Source organism: Emydura macquarii, unplaced genomic scaffold (genome assembly GCF_026122565.2).
Source record: "Emydura macquarii macquarii isolate MOO-44397 ecotype Brisbane River unplaced genomic scaffold, CSIRO-AGI_Emac_v2 contig_3128, whole genome shotgun sequence".
Lineage (NCBI taxonomy): Eukaryota > Metazoa > Chordata > Testudines > Chelidae > Emydura > Emydura macquarii.
The window spans coordinates 4676028-4695444 of NW_027133265.1; the positions used below are offsets into that span (position 1 = coordinate 4676028).

At 43.6% G+C, this 19417-nt stretch overlaps 1 long non-coding RNA gene across 1 annotated transcript; it reads right to left on the minus strand.

Annotated features, from left to right (window-relative positions):
* Positions 1 to 4183: 4183 nt before the first annotated feature.
* Positions 4184 to 10948, minus strand: LOC137141985 (uncharacterized). The gene is made up of 3 exons (XR_010916808.1): positions 10875 to 10948; positions 8152 to 8328; positions 4184 to 6578 (listed from the first exon to the last, which is right to left on the minus strand). It is a non-coding gene; the product is annotated as an uncharacterized lncRNA (long non-coding RNA).
* Positions 10949 to 19417: the final 8469 nt, after the last annotated feature.

Below are 19417 nucleotides of genomic sequence, written 5' to 3' on the forward strand. Positions count from 1 at the left end.
AGGAGGCGGCCGAAGGGGAAGGACGCATCTCCTCCGGAGCTCCTAGCCAAGGCCGGGCCGGGGAGCCGGGCTGAGAGGGAGTGGCCGGCCTTAAACCCAGCCTGGGGATTGACTGAGGCCTCTCCCAGGTACCCTACGGCCTGGGAGTTGGAGGGACCGCCAGAGACCCCCTCGGCCTGGGATCCGGAAGAAGGCCCGTCGGGGCTCCCAGCGGACTACGAGCCGGAGGAGAACCCCCCGGAGACACCCGGGGCTTGGGAGACAGAACCAGACCTGCCAGAGCAGTGCTGAGCCTGGGACCCCGAGGACCTACCGGCTCTGCCCGGGGCCTGGGGGCCGCAGGACCTGGAGGAGCTACCCCCCGAAGACGAGCCCATGGAGCTACCCGATCTGCCACCTGTGGACAATGAGGGCCTAGCCGGTCTACCCTACCTCAGCGACCCAGAGGAGACAGGTACCGGGGGTTTCGGGGAGGAAGAAGCCCAGGGATAGCCGCACGATAGTGGCTGAGTCAGGGGCAACCTGGGCGGTGTGTTGTGGCTGGAGCCCCACCGACCCAGCGGCAAACGCTGTTGCCGCTATCAGGGCCCTGGGCTGGGACGCAGTGGAGACGGGCGGGCCTGCGTCCCCCTCCCCCTTCCCTACCGTCCGTGAGGAAGCCTTCCCCGCTGTGCCGCTCCAGAGAGCGGCTTGCACCAGCCAGCCCTGCTTGAGGGCCTGGCTATGAACTGCTGCCTCGCCAGCCCTGCTTGAGGGCCTGGCTATGAACTGCTGCCTCGCCAGCCCTGCTTGAGGGCCTGGCTATGAACTGCTGCCTCGCCAGCCCTGCTTGAGGGCCTGGCTATGAACTGCTGCCTCGCCAGCCCTGCTTGAGGGCCTGGCTATGAACTGCTGCCTCGCCAGCCCTGCTTGAGGGCCTGGCTATGAACTGCTGCCTCGCCAGCCCTGCTTGAGGGCCTGGCTATGAACTGCTGCCTCGCCAGCCCTGCTTGAGGGCCTGGCTATGAACTGCTGCCTCGCCAGCCCTGCTTGAGGGCCTGGCTATGAACTGCTGCCTCGCCAGCCCTGCTTGAGGGCCTGGCTATGAACTGCTGCCTCGCCAGCCCTGCTTGAGGGCCTGGCTATGAACTGCTGCCTCGCCAGCCCTGCTTGAGGGCCTGGCTATGAACTGCTGCCTCGCCAGCCCTGCTTGAGGGCCTGGCTATGAACTGCTGCCTCGCCAGCCCTGCTTGAGGGCCTGGCTATAAACTGCTGCCTCGCCAGCCCTGCTTGAGGGCCTGGCTATAAACTGCTGCCTCGCCAGCCCTGCTTGAGGGCCTGGCTATAAACTGCTGCCTCGCCAGCCCTGCTTGAGGGCCTGGCTATAGACTGTTTGCCTCGCCAGCCCAGCCTGAGGGCCTGGCTATAGACTGTTTGCCTCGCCAGCCCAGCCTGAGGGCCTGGCTATAGACTGTTTGCCTCGCCAGCCCAGCCTGAGGGCCTGGCTATAGACTGTTTGCCTCGCCAGCCCAGCCTGAGGGCCTGGCTATAGACTGTTTGCCTCGCCAGCCCTGCCTGAGGGCCTGGCTATAGACTGTTTGCCTCGCCAGCCCTGCCTGAGGGCCTGGCTATAGACTGCTTGCCTGGGGAAAGGCGCAAGATGGCTCCCAGTGGGAGGTAGCCGGGAAGGCTGGTCCCCCTCTGAGGAGGACCCAGAGAGGGAGCCAGACCCGGACGCTGCTCCCCGATTCCAGGGGCGCGTCCACAGTGCCTTAGTCACTAATTCCTGGAAATATTGACACTCTCTGGGTAACTTTTCCTTCATCAGAGCCCAAAGAGAAGACTAGAAAGTCCGTAACTGTCATATATTAATCAGAGAGGAGTAAGTGTTATCTGGTGTTATCACAATTCGAGACTGGTATCATAGCACTTTGAAAATCATGCATGGAGCATTGTGATGCAAGCACTAACAGTTGCTGACATGGTCCTTACCCATAATCATGGGTAGGGATTTTCAAAGCAGTCTAGGGGAGTTAAATACATGTAGTCAGTCATAGTTATTTTTATTCCACATATCATTCTGTCTGTGCTTAAGTCTTATTATCCCAGATATATTCACATACTTACTCAAGAGATGTTAGTACTGGCAAAGAAGGTCCATTCTATTGAAAGACTGCCAAGGAATCAAATATACATTTCTTCGCTGGTACTGCTCAAGTGCTGCAAAAGCAATCCTGAAGCATGCTTCCATGGGAGCGCTATGCATATGTTTGCAGACCGGTGAGGATGGCAAACACTACTAAACTGCTATATCACCGATCCTAGGACTGCTGGAGTATTGCTGTGAGCTAATTCAGAGTAGTGCTGCATTGGGATATCTCTGTCTACTAGTCAACTGAAACTCTATTGCTTAGATTTAAGTTACTTAATGTAGCAGCAAATAATTAAAATTATTCTCTTGTGGTTAGAGGCCTTCAAAGAAGCAGAGTTAATACTGCTATCAGGTCTCCGAGATACTTCTCTAGCTTATGCAATCTTTGGTGAAATCCAGGCATTCACAGTTCAAACCGTGCAGGAATAGGTGCCTGAGAAATTGAAATAGTTTTTTTTAATTGCTTTATATGTCATAAATCTATTGCAAATTTGGTTCAGAAAATCTTTTTATTTGAAAATGAAAAGATTTTCAAGGAGCTGCTACATACAGACTTGTGTGGTGCTCTATTAACACTAGATATTTGATAAACTTTTTTGTTTACAGTTCCTTTACAGTGAGTCAGAGCTATGCAAAATTATGTGTTCACATCATGAGTAGTCATATACCAAAATGACAATGTTTCACATGCAAAAACTCTTTCCGTTTTGCCTAGCAATGAGGGATTTCTACAAGAAAATTGAAACATGTTCCTTTTTTGCAAACCTGATTAAAACTGGATTTTTCTATACAGTGATGATTTTTTTCCACACAGCTCTATGAACAGCTTCATTAATGTAATTGGAGTAGTGACTTATATTTAGTACCTCTCAATATTGCACTGCAGTTTGGGAAGCAGACCCTTTTCAGATTGAGAGGAGATTATTGCTCTCCACCATTGTGTTCCTGAGTGCCAATGGGAGAATTCTTCCTGGAATACTACGTTCTGACATTGAATTTCATTAGAATCAGTCTACAAAGATAATGCTATTTAAATGTTACTTTTTTTAAAGGGAAACTTATTATTCAACTGAACTTAAACTTCAAAGTTATCTTACAAAGAAAAATTTTGAATTCATAATATTTGCATATGACCAAAATTTCCTGGAACCTATTTTACTGAGTACTCAGAAAACCGATTTTGCAATAAGATCAATAGGCCAAATTCAGATATGGGTTTAAGTGAGTGTCAGGGAGTATAAACTTGTATAATTTAAGGTTTCTTCTGTCCTTATCTCTTTGTAAATTATACAAACTTATATTCAAAGGGCCTGACTCTCCTCTATGTGTCTTGCCCTTGTTGCATTTATAGCTGTGCAAACAGGGTGTCACTCACTACAAAAGCAAAATTTTCTACTCACTTGCATTAGTTGTAGCATTCTTTGCACAGGTGTGATATATTAAACTATATCTATCTATACCCTACCCCAAACTGAATTTTGATTCTGAAAAAGAAGTGCCAGCAACTCTATGAAGTCCATGAGGAACTTCCCTGTTCATATTGATTTTTACATGGAAGGTGTGCAGTATTACAGTAATGGGTGACAGTATAAAACTTTTAGACAGACAAATGTAAGGCCCAGACTGGCTTAAACTCAGTCAGTCAGTTAAGCTATGTCTACAGTGGTGCACATATCTGAGTCCATATCATGTCCATGCTCACGTGTGATGCCCATGTCCAAGAGTACACATGTACTGTGCTGGACATGTGTATAATGCAGTGTATACATGTATACCCACATATACATTGCCACTGTAGGTACACAAAAATAGTATTAACGTTCCAGGAGTGGTATCCCAGGATTCTGTACATCACAAAGAGACACTCAAAGATCCACTTTGTTGTGTGTTGTTGGTACGGTTCCCTGCCTTCAGACAGTTGCAGGTGGCACTTTTTGGTCACATCGCCCCTTACTTTTTTTCCCTGAAAAACTCAGTTGAAGACCTGGATCAGTGAGATAACCATGTCCTGCTCCCACTCCTCATTGCGGGACAAATATTTATGCAGGGGAATAGGTGCGCCTCAAGATGCTGAATGGAATCTGGAAGTGTTTTATGATACATTGAAAATGGCTGACCTTCAGGATTAATGACCATTCATGTCTCACTGGATAGGTATGTTGACTGCTGTTATTGCACGTTGTGACCTTTGGTTGACTGTTGCTTCTGGTGCAGGAAAACCAGCATGTGGTGGGATCACATCATCTTGGAAACCTAGGATGACTAGCAGGGGCTTTAGAACTTCCACATGAGCAAACAGACCTTCATAGAGCTGTGTAAGGAGTTTGCATCAATGCTCCAGTGCCAGAATACGCAATTCAGGAATTCCATACTGGTTCAGAAATGGGGTGCTATTGCCCTGTGGAAGCTGGCAACCTCAGACTGCAATAGGTCCATTCCAAACCACCTTGGGGTTGAGGTTGTGGCTGTGTAGGCTTGTGTGGCAATTAACACTAAGGTTTACCCACAGGTGGAAAAAGTTTGTGAAATAAGAGCTGGTTTTCACAGGCTGGAGTTTCTGAACTGTGCAGGGGCCATCGATTGCACACACATCATTAGAGTTTGCCCATCACTAAGAGCAAGTGAGTATGTGAACTGAAAAGGTTACAATTCCATCATTCTTCAAGGCTTAGTGGACCATAGAAGCAGATTCATGAATACTCACTTGGAGAGCACTGGAAAGGTTCATGACCCCAACATGCTGAGGAGATCAGGATTTTCTTTGAAGGTGGAAGAAAAGATTTTATTCCTTGGGAACATTATTGTTCTGAACAGTGTATCTGTGCCAACTGTTATGAGGGGAAGGCTGGCCTTGGGGAAAATGGATCCCTGGGCAAACTTGTATTTTGGTGCCCTTTCTTTGAGTTTAAGCATATTTACTGATCCACATCCAATTAACAAGATCTAGAATTAGTAAACAGTATGTATTGCTCTACCAAAATCTCTTTTTGTAGTCGATTCCTGAAAGGAAAAATATAATTACCATATTCCCCACTATTTGTATATCTTTCCGTTTTTTTTTCCCCTGGAATGATCATAAAATACAAGATTTGTTTTTAAATTTTTGGTTGTAGTTTTCTCTTTTGTATTTCTTAGCTTCACACTTGTCTTCAGATTATACCACCAATGTCCCTTGATAAGAACAGGGGTTTTGCAGTTGGATAAATCAGTATTTAAAGATACATCTGCCAATAAAAGGAATTGTAATGGAAAATATTAGTGTACACTAAACTATTCACCACTATATTACTGTGTCCTGCCAGTACAGCCAAATTTTATGAGGTATTAGCAGTCTCAATGTATTATGTCTTAATTTGAAGTTAACGGTGCTCAACATTTAAGACCTGTACTACCCTTATTTCAGTTACATACTGCTCCCAGGAAAATCACAATGCAGAACACAAGTGTGTAAAACTACTTGCCATCACAAAAGTTGTAAAAAGGTATCATGAGAAATACCGGGGCAATAGTGCTTTTTTGACTTTGTATTTATTTATATAGAAAAGCTTAATTACATGAGTCTGTAAGACTGCATTTTGATTAGTTAACTGTTAACGAATCCAAAACATCTAGACATTGATATGGCACCAACTGATTTTAAAAATGAGTAATTTGTTTGTGTCATAGCCCAGGCCTGTGTGAAGCATGTAGTGCTGGTGATCAATGTAGTGATTCTACTACCTGTTAGACTCATTTATGAGAAAAGAGGCACGGTGTATAAGTCCTCTCTGATATGCAAGCTATGCAAAAATAAACTGTTTAAAAAATTCCAGAGTGAGATTGTCCTTAGAATATGTTTTAAGGAAATATTCTGGGGAAAAAATGTTAAAAATTAAGTAATCAAAACCAAAAATGCGGCCCACTTTTTAATATGTTTTCACCTGTTTTCTTCCCCTCCTCATGAGGAGTAAACAATGGGGAAAATGGCTCAGTGAAATATGGGGATGTCTCCTGCAACAGGGGTTGGGGTGGGTCAGTGTTCTAGTGATCAGGGATTCCTGCTGCAGGCTCCCCATCATTGTCCTCCTGGCTGGTTGGAGGGGTACTTGAATAAGGGTCTCCAGGCAAAATAGCACTCTGGGTGCCAGCTGGAGAAGGAGAAAGAGCAGAGGAGACTGATGGGGATGTTTCTGGGGCCTCCACAGCAGGCAGATGCTGCACTCCGTCAGCCACCAGTTCAATTAGGATCTCCATTAGGGAAAGTTCACGTTCTCTATTCCATGTCTCCACCTCCAAGAGCCAGTCCAGAAGTCTCTCCTTGTGCTGAAGAGACCACTTCTCCTTTGCCCTGAGGAACTCAAATTGCTCCTGATTTCTCCTGTCCACGCCTATAAACAGGTCCTCCATGATCTTGTCTGTCTACCCCTACTTCTTGATGGCATGGTTTTCCTCTTGGGAGTCCAAGGTCCTGCCAATTCAAAAAGAAAGAGAATTAGGTTTTGGGCGCTTGGAACAAGCTGAGAAATCCCACCACCACATAACGTAAGTGTGCTGTAGAAGGCCACAATTTTGATTTTTTTTTTTTTTTGTGCATTCCAGGAATGTAACTGTCTCAATGTTCTTGGTTCTCAAAAACCTTTTGCAGCCTGTAAGGAAGGCATATAGGCATAGAACAGTGAGAAAAGCTTAGTCGTGTTTTTAACAATTGAAAATGTTTAAACTGTCTCAAGGGGTTGTGGGGAGATGGGGAAATTCCTACCTGGGGCAGTGTTACAAGTTGACAATTTCTTTCATTAAGGCTGGCCAACCTTTGGAGAACATACCAGTTTTCAATATACCATAGTGGGAAAGAAGAGTTGCTGCTGACGGGAAGTGCTGATGGTCACCCCTCCATAGTGCTGAATGGAGAGTTTTGGCAAGCAGATTTGCATGCCAGTGAACCTCAAGAACCAGCTGAAATTCCTGCTGCAACAGAAACTTGCTGAAATAGGTTTGTGGGATTGGGAGAAAATTCAAATGGAAATAGACTACATTCTGGGCTAGGATGTGAGGGCTTCATGCAAAGGGAGAGCTGAAGCGTGACCACACCTCTTCCTGGCTGTACTAGAAACTCTGCCCTTGTGCCTCCCCTACGCAGGGCAGGGAGCAAGAGACACAGCAACTTCATTAGGTTTCCTGAAAGTCAAGGTCAGCACCACAACCTTCACTTCAGACAACTGGAAAGGGACACTGCACTGCTTTTTCTATGGGCTTAAAATCAGAATCTTTTCCCCACAGCGTACGCAGCCTGGCTCTATGCAGGGAGAGGGCAGAGACCAGGGACAAATGCTGTAAATTTCTAAATTTCCAAGGGAGAAAAGACCTAACTTGTTCTTAAACAAACTGTAAAGTATCTAAAACCTTGTTCTCTTCCCCAAGCAGAACCTTTCTTCCCTGCCTGCCCCCGGTCTGCTAAGCCACGCTTTTTATGGGAAGGGAAGATCAAGATGCTGGGAGAAGTATAAATCTGTAAACTTACCAGGGAGAAAACAGTAATTCTTCCTTAGACAACCAACTGTAGGTTTTCTATGATTTTGTTCCCTTCCCCCCACGTGACATTTCCCACCATCGTCTCCCTGCGCCACACAGCCATGGGTCCCTAACTGCTTGACAGGGACTGAAAACTGCCTAGACACAGGCACACACTGATTTTTACTTTCAAAGTGTTTTAAAAAAATGGAAGCCAAGACACAGAGCCTGTTATTGTGGTTCATCAGAAATCAGTAAAATCCTCTCTTTATAACTCTCACTTGAGGACTGTTTTGGAATGGAACAGAGCAGGGGCTGGATGGAGGGGGGAAGGTTGGAGGAGGTTGCTAAGGAGAAAAGGTGTGACAATAACATGGCATCAGCACTGCACTTCACATATACAGACAGACCCATGCCTGGCACATTATCCAGGGACCAAAAATAAATGCACATTGCTTCAAATACCCGGGATGTTAAACCTGGGAATTTAGCACCACAACAAGAGGGGACGGTGATGGGCCATTATAACTTACCAGCTGAGGGTCTGGGTACCTGCAGCGATGCAGGGTTCGCCTCAGGTTCATCATGAGGGGCTTCTGCAACTTGGATCTGAGGGGAAGGTGCAGAGTAACCACCTCCTTGCCCTGCGGATCTCCTGGGAGATCATCCGCAGTCCCTGCTGCCTCCTCGCTCTCACGCTCCTCTGGGTCCTGTCAGACAATGAGGATGGCCAGGTTTACAAGGAGATTGTGAGCCACCTCGGATTCAGTACTGGGGGTCCTTCACAGCAGTTGGTCAAGCTCCTCATAGAAGAGGCATGTATAACAAGCCTTCCCTGACCAACTGTTGAGTCTTTTACCCTCCTCTACCAGAGGCTCAAGTGCTTAATCCGTTCAAACCTCGGGGATGGGGTCCACTCAATGCCCGTCCCCTCCAGCCTCCATGAAATGTCCTAATACAGGTGAATGTTCCTGCTGCTCTAACCAAAATCATGGAGGACAGCATACTCTGCCTAGATATTGATCAGCGCCCAGGTATGCTGAGCAGCTGCTCTTGGAGTTGTATCCATGTTCACCTGTATTGTTCTGTTTTTGGAGTGCAGTGGAAAACTGTTCTCATGCAGTCAGCGCAGCTTGCTACCACTAATGAAAACAGGGGCACAGGGACATTTATTGGTTGGGTAAGGGTCAGGAAGAAAAGGATGCAGGGCATTGTAGGAATGAGGGTGGAAAGCTATTTGAAACTCGAGAACTGGTACCTGCCCCTTTCCCCCATCCACACTGCAAACTGGGATCGTATGGGGTGTGCCACAGCTAACACAGGTACTTACCTGGACCCCTCAGACATGCTACCTTGTTCACCCTTTACTCACCCTGAACTCCCCAGGTTTCAAGAGTTTCTATGTGGCTAACAGGGGGGTTATGACATGCCTGTACATGGACATGTACAGTTGCTAGTATACATGTACCCTGAGCTTGATACCTACTCACTAACATTTAACTCACACTATATCTGCTTATAGATCACTCCTTAAATTGCCCCAGTGGGTATCCATTTTACAACAATCCCTGAATTTCTTTTTTCAACATCCATATACATTTTATCTCTTGGTTGATGTGCTGTATCTCTCTTTACAGCTGTAACTTCACCAAGGGGTGATTTGTATTTGGGTAAGGGCTTTTGGTTTTGTAATACATCGAGCATCTTAAAAATGGTTGAAATACTTTAGTTCTCGCCACCTTTTTAGTTTCCACAGATAGAAAAAGTAAGATAATTTATAGCTTTGCATTTCAGAAAATCCAAAGGTTCTACATAACAATATAACCCTGCTTGGGGACTAAACAAGATAATATATGTTAATGCTTAGACATGAGAATAATCCTCGATGCACTGGAAGTGTTGAACATGAAATTGTTAATGCAGTCCTCCATTCTGAGGTGAAGAAAATATTTAAAACCAAGCAAGTCATAAAGCATCCACTATATCTAGCAGGAAATGACTTTCTACTATCAGCTTCCAGCATTTTCAATCTTTTCCTTGAAATGTTCCTTTACTCATACTAAATTTTTGTATGTCAACAGCAGGTGGACTATTGTAAGGGAAAACATCACATAACATTCCTAAAATGAAAGTAAGCAAAATACATCTAATGCAAATATTGGTTTCTACAGACATACCAAAATCCATACAGTGCCTAATATGAAGCACTGAACATTTTGGTTCTAACTTGTTTCTTATTATGCTCAAATGTGCGAAGTGCTAATAGTCCTAGCACCATTCATCAAGCATGTGCTTAACTTTAAGCAGAGAAAGGTATAATACAAACCAATCGCTAGAAGTTGAAGGTAGGCAAATTCAGAGTGAAAATAAGTTGTACATTTTTAACAGTGAGATAATTAACAAGTGGAACAATTTACCAGGGTCTTTGTGGATTAACTCTCACTGGCAATTTTAAAATCAAGATTGGATATTTTTCTAAAATATATGCTCTAGGAATTATTTTGGGCAAATTCTATGGCCTATGTTATACAGGAGGTCAGACTAGATAATGACAATGGTCCTTTCTGGTTTGGAATCTATGAATCTAAGTGCATGAATTGACACTGACATTTACAACACTATTCAAATGTTTATGGTTAAGCAAGCACTTAAATGCTTTGCTAGATCTGGACCAGAGTGCTTTGCACTTGCTGGATCAAACCCATATAGAGAACATTTTATGAATTCCAACAAACCATACAGTGAAGTCCTGGAAGTAAACCATCAAACAATATATTAAGTATTGTCTGCATCAGAGTTTTAAATTTGCATTGCAGCAGGGATTGGAACCTGACTCACCCACATCTAGGGAGTGCCCTAACTACTGGGCTATACTCATTCTCACTCTCTGTGGCCCAATGTGTGTGTCTGTGTATAATATATAGTTATATTAGCTATAAAATATAGTTACACACACACAGGGGCGAGGACAGCCTGTTTGGCCCTTCTCTGGGTCCTGCACCCTTTCTGGCTATGCAGCAATGTGGCTGAGAGGGGTCCCACTCTCTGCCCCAGGCCCCGCACTAGGGACCCTGTGAGGAATAACCTCAACTACTTAGTCCATGAGCTACTGCCATCCCTGGGTTGCCTGTCCTTGGCCCTACTGCTTGTGGTCTGCTTCCTGGAACCCAGGAAGGTGGGGGGTGATCCTCCCTCAGGCCTCTGTCACTAGGCTCCCTAGCCATGCCCAGACAGGCTCCCTCCTTGCCTCCGATACCTTTGTGTTGTGGTAGCAACAGGGATTGCGCCAAGCCCTGTAATAACCCTGCTACTCCTTCTTCTAACTCTCTTTCAACTACCCCCATCTGTCTGTCTGGGAGGCTTTTAACTGCTGGGACCAGCTCCCTGATTGGCCTCAGCCTGCCTAATTGGCCTAATTGCCCTGGAGTAGCCCCAGCTGAATCACCCAGGGAACAAGGATTTGTTAATCCTGGGACTAATATATATACTGTCCTGTAGCCATCAGGTCTGGCCCTGTTACAATATATAGTTATACAAAGTGGAACAGCTTCAACAGGAGTGATTAGAACCCACCCCATAATACTCCATAGCTCAGTGATTAGGGCACTCACCTGGGAGATGAAAGACTTGGGTTAAAGTCCACATCAGGAAGAGGAGCAGATGACTGGAACCTGTCTCTCCCACATTCTGGGTGACTGTTGTAACCACTAAGTTATAGGGTATAACAAGGAAGCAGTGCCTTCTTTCAGTTGTGCTTTGTGTGGGGCCCAATGTAGTAGATATGCTCTAAGGTAACCTCTGGGTCCAGAATTAGAATGTTGACAGTTCTCAGTTTCATTTCTTTGCTAGACTAGAGCTAAGGTTGGGGTACTTTTTGTTTATGCACTGTATAAATCTAAATAAATACATTTCAAATTCTAATATTGAATTCACTCAAATAACTACTCTGCTTTGCAAATGGTAACTCCTGTGTATTTCTACCAGTTTCAATTCAAGGAACAGAAAATAGTTCCATTGACTGAACTGAATTGATATGCTAATGTGCAACAGAGCAGTAGATCTAGTGAATTACCAGAATGTGTAGTTGGTCCTTTCAACTCCTACTTCTACCTTCTTTTATGAAGGGGAAGAAGGAGGACGGGACTGTTAATAGTCAAGCTCCTGTACATATGTCATTGCTTAACAAAGGAGAATAGGAGCTTAAATTTTTTAATCTTTCAACATTTAAGCCTGAGCCACAACCCACAGAAGTCAATAGGATTTTTTCCACTGATCTCCGTGGGCTTTTGGATCAAGACTTACTAGGGCTAAATTCATCCAAGACTGACATGAGTGAAGTTACACAAGGGATTAATTTTGCCCTGTGTACTTTTTCAATTGCTTTGTTCAGCGCAGAAATAGAAGAATTTTTTACACACACCATTCTTCCCAAATTGCAATCAGTCATGCAGCAATTAAAAAACAAAAAACAAATGTAGCATACAGAATTGGGTTTTGCACCACTCCATCTATAAAAAAGACAGTATACATTTAGAATGAGGAAATACATTTAGCTTAATTTCAAACACACGCAAACAGGATGGATTTGAAAATTCAGCTTGAGCTCAAATGCTGCTGAATGAGTTCTTGTTCCATGTAAGAGGCTGAAAAAAGGAACATACTTATAACATTTAAAAAAATAGAAGGTCAGAGAGAGAACTAGGATTTAAAATTCTATTCACTTATGTATGTCTCTAAACCAGTGGTTCTCAACCAGGGGTACATGTGCCCCTGGCGGTACACAGAGGACTTCCACGGGATACATCAACTGATCTAGATATTTGTCTAGTTTTATAACAGGCTACATAAAAAGCACTAGTGAAGTCTGTACAAACTAAAATTTCACACAGACAATGACTTGTTTTATACTGCTCTGTTTAATAGATTGAAATGTAAGTACAGTATTTATATTCCAATTTATTTTATAATTATATGATAAAAATGAGAAAGTAAGCAATTTTTTCAGTAATAGTGTGCTGTGACACTTTTGTATTTTATGTCTAATTTTGTAAGCAAGTAGTTTTTAAGTGAGGTGAAACTTGGGGTACACAAGACAAATCAGACTTCTGTAAGGGGTACAGTAGTCTAGAGAGGTTGAGAGTCACTCATCTAAACTATGATGTGGCCAATAGACTTGCCTTCTCCCACATCAGGTTAGTTAATTGTTCATTAAAGACTCTCATTACACTATTTTATTACTATCTTTATTACTTTCATGGATTTTAGGCTTTTTAAAAAATCATTCTATTTCTAAAAATAAAGAAAAAAATGCAAGGTTCCTTTAAACACTCAACAGTGATTCTTCCTCTATAAGAGGAATATAATTGATTTTTGAATAATTAGTAACCAAAATATTATGATTCTCATACAAACCAGAGATTCCACCTATTGATCCATGTGTAATAAACTGTTACTGGGGGTTGGTTTCATTCATCATATTATTATTCACTGTATTTCACTATATATTTATTATTTGTATTACCACAGCAACTAGGAGCCCCGGTCCTGGAAGAGGACCCCATTGTGATAAGTTCAATAAAAACAAGAACAAAACACAGTCCCTTTGCCATGGAAATTACAATTTTAAGTATAAGACAAGAGATGGATACAGACAGAGGAAGGGGAATACGAGGAAACAATGAAACAATATTGGTTGGCAGGATAGGCTGTGGTCTCAGCACATCAGCAGCCTAGCCCTTGTCAAGTTTTTTGTAGGCTTCATGGCAAAGAGTTTTAAGGGGGATGAAGAATAATGTGTTTTCAAGATGTTTATGAAAAGCTATTATTCATTTTGTAAACCATAAAACAGACATCACCACCTCTTTCCAGTTTTGTAGGTCACTAAAATTACATGTAGAGTGGGTACCAGCAAATGTTGATAATTCTGTCACTTTATCATAAAAATGAGATCTAAATTGTTTACAAGTCCCTTGACTTCTGTTGACTCACCAGTAATAAACAGAATTCAAATTCAACAGCTGGTATTCTTCATTCCCCTATGGTCCGTTTAGAGTGATAAATTAATTAACCTTGATGGAACCCACGATGAATTGTCTGCACATGAAATAATAAATTAATGAGTTTCATTTATTCAGCTAATGCTGGTTATTGCTTCAACTGTGTCCTTAGATGCAGGTTTGGCTCTTCTTCTAGTGGTGCTGCCAGATACTTATTGACACCTTGTGAAGTATGCATGATAATCAGCTGTGCAGTGTAGTGTAGATAGGAAATCCGGAAAGAAATAGAGCCAAAAATGTAGGAGAACTGGCAGTATCTGTAACTTAATTTCCTTAAAAATCCAATTTAGCACAAAAGCAATTCAAAGTCACATTTTGTTGACACTCACATATTAAAATGTGCTGTTTTTAACAACATTGGGTTTGATAGATTTTGATTTTTTTTTTTAAATTCTAGTACCTCCATTGTGACTTTTCTTTTCCACACCGATTTGTTTATACTGTGAAACTATGAAAAGACTGATTCACACCAACAAGACAGGTCAGGAAATTACACTCAGCAACCCATCTGAGGTCTAGTTTAGAGCTAGTTTAGAACTGTCAGTTGGAATTCAAGTTGAGGCAATATAGAAAAATTCAGAGTCTATTCAAATACTGGCAAATAATACCATCACATGTAAGCGTCACTGAGGCTTATGAAGCAATTTACTCAAATGATTGAGAGTAGATACGTTCTGAAAAATAAGGCCAATTTCTAAGATATTTACTAAAGATTTACTCATTGTAATGGGAGTTTTGCTAAGTAAAGTCTTAGGGTATGTCTAAGATCAATGCAGCGGGATCAATTGAGTGGGCTGTGGAGACCCACTCAATCGATCCCGGAAGTGTTCTCCAGTCGACAAGAACAACTGAGAATGCCGAGTACTTTCTGGCCTGAAACTATTTTTGAAAATAATTGCATATGAAAGATGCTACTAAAGATTTTGCACACACACCGTCAAGTAGTAGTTTGCACATGGATGCGCACATGTATATTTTGTATGGACCGTGTGGGCACATACTTCTGAAAATTCAGTCCAAATTGCAAGGCCTTCTATTTGATTAGAAGTGCTTGAGAGGCTTCAGGTGTGCATAGAGACATGGCACAGATGCTTTTATACAAAAATCAAATACTTTATAAATGTGTTCCAGAGGGGTGGCCGTGTTAGTCTGTTTTTAGCAAAACAGTGAGAGTCGTGTGGCACCTTAAAAACTAACAAATTTATTTCATGGGCAGAAACCCACTTCGTCCACAGGACTCTTGCTATTTTTATAAATGTGACTTTTCTATTCAAGCCACTCAAGTATTTTCCTGTAAGAGCTGAACATGTGCCTTTCAGGATTAACTTGCTGTCACTATTCAACTGCATTCAACCATCTTTTTCTTGCTTTTCTACTGCAGCAGATTAGAAATCTTATAGGTTCTTTTTTCTCCTATTAAATCCTGCAAAAAGGTAACTGACAGATTTTAGAGCCTGGCACTTTAACAGAAAAACTGCAGATTTTTTCCCCCATTTTCATTACTGAAGAGTAGAGGGTTTTTTTTAACCCTCTCTCCCTCAAAGAAGGAGGTAAGATAGGGAAACCTGCTATATACATTTATCTTTTCTGTAGTTACTAAAGTCAATACTTCCACCAGCTGGAGCAAGAACCAATAGGCAGGAATCTGGGTTCTGGTCTCATCTATGCTACTGACAGTGTGTAATCAAACAATTCATTTAACCGCTCGGTGCCTAAGTTTCCCTTTCTGTAAAATGGTGGTAATAAAACTTATTGATATTTGTAAAGGGCTATGAGATCCTTGGATGAAAGGGCATGAATCTGCAGCACATCAGCTTGCAGCGCACCAGCTTTTTGTGGAGACCATGCTACCATGATGAAAGTCCCAGAGTATGGCTTAACATACTGTTGCTTGAAAATATAGCAGGCTAAACTACACTCCAGGATTTTTATTGCACTGTAGCAGGGTCCACATAGCAAGTTACAGTGTGGCAAGCTGATTCATTGTCGACTCACACCCTAGCTTGACACACATTAACTTGCCACATAGACAAGCTGCTAAGCACAAGTGTTGTGTTCATGCCAGGCCAAACCATACAACTGAGGAGTGGGTAAAGAGAAATATTTAATGGGTATCATAAAATGTATAGATTAGTGAAGCACGGAGTAATGAGAATCTGCATTTATATTTTTGTTAAATTCTACAATCATGTTCAGTAGAGATGTCTATGATCCTGATCCAAAGTTAACTGAGGCCAATGTGATTATTTTTGTTGAATTCAGTGGGCTTTGGATCAGATTTAGGTCACTTGAATCCCAGAAGGAGATTTTACTTTTATCCATTGTAGAATTCCTTACTACTCACAGTAGTAGAATGGAGATGTGGAGGGATGGAGGCATAACTCTGCGACAATGACATTTTTTGCCATTTACTTTCCTAGGGTTTTTTTTACTTAACCAGAAGGTGAAAAGAATCCATTACTGCATTTAGTTCATGCATTTCCTGCTTTCTCTGCACATGTTAGCATAATGGTTGGGTTTATTACACTTTGTACATATTTGCCCAAAGACCTACACCACTGCTGGAATACTGCATTTGGTTCTGGTGCTCACCATTCAAGAAGGATGTTGGTAAATTGGAGAGGGTTCAGAGAAGAGCCACAAGGATTATTAAAGGATTAGAAAATATGTCTTGTAGCGATACACTCAAGGAGCTCAATCTGTTCAGTTTAACAAAAAAGTTAAATGGTGACTTGATTACAGTCTATAAATACTTACAGGGGGAACAAATATTTAATGGTGGCTTTTCACTCTAGCTCGTGGGAAGTTGAAGGTAGACAAATTCAGACTGGAAATAAGGCATACTTTAACAATAATTAACCATTGGAATAATTAAACATTGGAACCATAGGCATCAACTTTGGCGGTACCCAGGAGCACCAGCACCCACGGAAAAAAATAGTGGGTGCTCAGCACCCAGTGGGATGGTCAGGGTGATTATTTATTAGCAAAGTCTTCCCATCAGCTATTTCATCTATGGACTCTGACTGCAGTTTGTCTTGCCCCACCTGCCTGGCTGCAGGAATTAGCTGTTTGATTTAATCAGGTTAAATCAATTAGCTGTGAATTGTTTCCCCCAGGCAGTGTTTCTCCTTGCTCCAGCATGGCAGGGCTGAGTCATTCTGACCCGAGCCCCCTGGGGACTGGAGCCTCTGATCCAGCCTCTGGCAGCTTCAGGGTGGCACCCAGCCAGGGAGGGGCCCAACACACAAGCCATGCCCCCGCACTGTAACAAACAAACAAGTAGCTTAAGGGGTTAGGGTTGGAGTGGTTGCTGCACTGGGCATTAGCACACAGCACCACCAGCCCCTGCTGCTCACCTTGGGGCTGGGGCCACCCCACCTACAGTGCCTCTCCTCCTCCTACCTGCGTTAATTTGTGCCTCCTTCAGCGACGGCATGTGTGTGTGTCTGCAGCTCCCATCTAGGTTCCCTCTGACCCTAGGCTGCCAAGCAGTAGGTAAGTCCTGGAGGGAGCCCAGCTAAGCCATGGCTCGGGAGGTGGTTTGGGGCCCCTGGCTGGAAAATTGGACACCCCAAGCCCCAGCAGCAGACATCCCATAAGTCCCAGCCAAAGGGACGTGTGGGGGAAGCCCCAGACCGGCTCCCTGGCAGAAGCTGGGCAGGGGAAGCCATGAAGTGGGGCAAGCACAAGCAGCCAGGGAGCACCACCGTGCTTGGTGGGGCTAGGCCTGGGGGGATGGGGCTCCCCACCACCCTACCAGGGACTGGGACCAGAACCAGAGAGCATGGAGGGTGGCTGGCTTAGCCTACTGCCAGTGGCAGCCAGCCCTGATCCTGCTGCCCAGGACCTTCCACCACCCTGCGGTCCTGATTCTGGCCTGCCACCCATGACCCCCCCCCAAACCCTCAGTCCTGGCATCAGGGGTAGGATTGGGACTGCTAGGGGGTGCTCATGTCCCAGCACAGTCTGCCACCCCCTGCCCCTGCCACCCATGGACTCTCCCTCCTCCCCCAGTCCTGTTCCCAATCCTGCCCTGTTGCCCATGAACCACCCTGCCCCCCACACTTTCATCAGCAGGGGCAGGATCAGAAGGGTGGGATATTTTTCTAAAACAAATGTTTTAGGAATTATTCTGGGGAAGTTCTATGTCCTGTCTTAGAAAGGATGTCCCATTAGATGATCACAATGGTCCCTACTGCTCTTGGAATCCATGAAAAAAAAGACGTTAGTTGTCCCATTGCTGACATTGTTTCCTTCTTCTCATATTTCTGGCCATGGCCAAATTTAACTGCTGTGACATTTTCCCTTGTTGGTATAGCTATGGTACTCACAGTCATATACTCTGTGCCTTTTAGTAGACTTTTTATTTGTCTCTCTATCTGCACTGCTTCGCATATACATGTTGTCCTTTCTACTATCAGATCCATCTCCCTTAATAACTATTTACAGACTTTTTTTGTATTGTTACATGCCAGGACAATCTGCTCTTTAATGAAAGAGTCTTTTAATTTGCCATGTTCACAGGACTGAATTGTTAGTTTTACACCTGTGGCAAACTCCTCTTGTTTCCCTATCATTCTGTGTTCTCATTCTGAACATCTACTTCTCATAAGTAACATCTTTTTTCTCGAGTCACAATGATTCTCCAACATTATTATTTATTATTTCTGCAAAGCTTTCTTCTCTTCCCTCCTCCAGCCCCATCTTCATGGAATGCATTGTATAGATCTAGGGCTTATCTTTTGCTCATTTCCCAGTTTATTTGCTTCTGTGGCTTTCATATCAAGTTCAAATTTCCATTTGAACCTTTTCTGGGTATATGCAGCATTTCCCATGATTCTCAGGGCTGGTGGGGGAGCCCTTCATAAGCTCTGTAGCATCCATTTCAATGTCACCTTTCACTGGATCTTGCAGCACACTGTGCCTTCCACTTCTGGTATGTTGTATCTTTGTGATGAGCAGACCAGTGTCAAGATAAACCCTTTATCAGGAACTATGTACAGAAATAAGGTAACAAAACTCCTTACTGCACTGGGTAGTTGCAACCTGTGACTGCCCAGCCCTCAGATTGTTTCTGCCCCAGCAGGAAATGGGTCACAGGAAACCAAAGCCATTATGAGAGAAAACAGAAAGCGTGGCATCTCTACACTTCCTGGAGAACATATTGTATAGCACAGCCCCCAACCCTTCTCTTAAGCACACATTCCCTTTTATCCCGCTTCCCAATAATTGCCCATCATTTTACTGCACTCACATTCACAATTCTCACCTATTCCCCTCCTCTTCAAGTCAACATTTGCATGTTGAATTTACTTTCTTTTCAACAATAGTTTCAGCACCTCCTGAATATTCTGATGTACCCAAACTATATTTCTTCAAGATTACAAAACAATTTTGCCAGAATCAGATTGAAGTAGCATTCCTTTTTTTTCATATTTCTGTCCAGGGGTTGGATTTGAATTCTTGAGGCATGGGCAGTACTTACATTTAATAACTATTGCTTTCCCCCCCTGTGAGCCACACCTCTCTTGTGCTCATCCCACACCAAGCTTTCAGCCCCATTAACGCCTCCTGGCCCCAACCCAGGCATAGTCAAATCTATTTAATGCATCAGCCTTTGGCATGCACCTAGAAAGAGAACCAAACTCTTTCTAATAATGTTAGAATTTGACTTCCCCTAAAGGGCAACTTGGTAGCGTGCACTCTGTTGGTGTGACTCCGGAGCATTTGAGACCCTAAA